The following is a 1,820-nucleotide window of genomic DNA, read 5'->3' on the forward strand; positions in this document are numbered from 1 at the left end:
TATAAAAGAGACTTCAGATACAGTATTAGGACCACTAAGGTCTATATAAAAGACACTTCAGATATGGTATTAGGGGACGACTAGGTCTATATAAAAGCTACCAAAGAGCACCATGTCATGCCTTTAAGGGGAATGTGGCACAAGAGAAGCGGTTTTGATCACGACAGTAGCGGTAGGAAGCTGTTGCCGCCCACATGAACGCGCACAGAGTCGGTTCTGTCGCCCAGAGTTTACTGTGCTAAGCTTCTGGTGGTAAAAGCCTGGCGGCAGGAACCGCTTTTTAAAAAAAACTTTGTTTTTTTGGATAAACGCGCTTGCAGTGAGGCGGTTATCAGGCGGGTTGCCGCACGTCGGTGTGAAACTGTGTGTTTATATTTTGGTGTGTGGCACACGGCGGTGACGTTTCATGACAGCCCCGTCGCAGCGCCGCCCCAACAGTGCATTCTGGGTCCAACCCAAGATGGCTGCGCCCTTGCAGAAGTGCTGAAGAAGTACCTCTCCGGAGAGATTCTCGGGATTGTGATTGCTTTCCACGAATACCATCACACGAAATCAGCTACCAGAGTCGCTGGTTTGTAGAACAAGCCCACAGTGTCCCGGAAATCGATAAGTGTGGCCGGTGGTTGGTGTGGCTGTGGCAGACTGTCCGTGTGAAGATGGGCCTCGTCTCCAGCCCCTTCCCATAGCGAAGAGCCGTGGGGAGAGGAGCCGCAGATTCCCCTGCAAACACGCACCCGTCCAAATTGGATTTGACGGGTTTGACATACTATATAGACTGTGGACGCTGCCCTACAATTTTCTAACCAGGCTTGTTTGTGCGACAGTATCTGTCCTCGTCCGGAGACGGAGAGGTTCCCCAGCCCGGGTTGATTATCCCACCGTACCAAGGTCTTGCACGCATCTGCACGCTTCTCTAACCACTACTAGCGCCATTTCTGCACATCTGTTCTGTTTCACGTATCTCTCTCCTCGTGCTGTTTCGCAACCTGGGAAAGGTTTTAAATAGCACTAGTCTTTCCCGCAGTTGAACAGCTGAATGCGATAGCCAGAACTTGCTTCAGGGAGAGCTGTCAAATTAGCCGCGCTAGTTTAGCCAGCACTAAGCTAGCTAGCCGGTTGATTTGCTAACTGTCCAAGAGCTCCGGCTGTGAAGTCAAGTTTAACACAACCGGACCGTATTTACATGGTTTCAGGCGCACACAACACACAACCTGACTAACGTTAGCTCCTCATATGTGGCTCGAGCAGCGTTCACGTGCCCAGTTTAAGCCCCAATGTGAAAGTGTGATTGGAACTTGGACACTAACGTTACACTACAGCGCGAGGCTGCTCCAGATGCCAGTGTGCTTGGTTTCAGTTGTTGTTATTTCCATTCAAGCATGAGATTCACAGCAGTGCGTGGGACATGACTCAGAAGTGTCAAACGTATTGAATTCCAAACCAACTTGCCCACTGGTATCTTTTGTTCTTATAGCCATTAAGCAGAGAAACGGACATCTGCACACTTAATTTGGTTGAAGGATTTCAAAGCTCACTTTCCAGCAGGAGTTGTGTGCTTTCATCACAAGTTCACCCTGTTTAGATGGAAGTTAGGTCATGTGTTGTCGCCTAAAGCCTTGTACCTACTTTTTGTAAAATTCCATTTTGAGGATCAGAAGTATTTCTCTACACAATATTTTCTTCATTTAACACAAGAAGCCAAAGTTGTAAAATGTTGACAACTATACCCACATAAATTAATCTATTATTTGGCAAAATTTGGACAGCCACTAGAGCCAGTCCCACAATGAGCTTTCTTTAGTATGTGCCATTTCTGAGTC

The 1,820-nt window shown here is 47.6% G+C and overlaps 1 protein-coding gene across 4 annotated transcripts in view; it reads left to right on the forward strand.

The window, feature by feature from the left end:
- Window positions 1–408: 408 nt before the first annotated feature.
- The window catches only part of rptor (regulatory associated protein of MTOR, complex 1), a 212,559-nt gene continuing 211,147 nt past the window's right edge, over window positions 409–1,820 (forward strand). For all 4 annotated transcript variants that reach the window (XM_032536773.1, XM_032536784.1, XM_032536782.1 and 1 more), the window contains exon 1: window positions 409–888. The gene's annotated coding sequence lies outside the window, so the exon portion shown is untranslated. The remainder of the gene's footprint in view (window positions 889–1,820) is intronic.

The sequence above is a fragment of the Etheostoma spectabile genome, chromosome 2 (assembly GCF_008692095.1).
Source record: "Etheostoma spectabile isolate EspeVRDwgs_2016 chromosome 2, UIUC_Espe_1.0, whole genome shotgun sequence".
In the NCBI taxonomy this organism is placed as follows: Eukaryota; Metazoa; Chordata; class Actinopteri; order Perciformes; family Percidae; genus Etheostoma; species Etheostoma spectabile.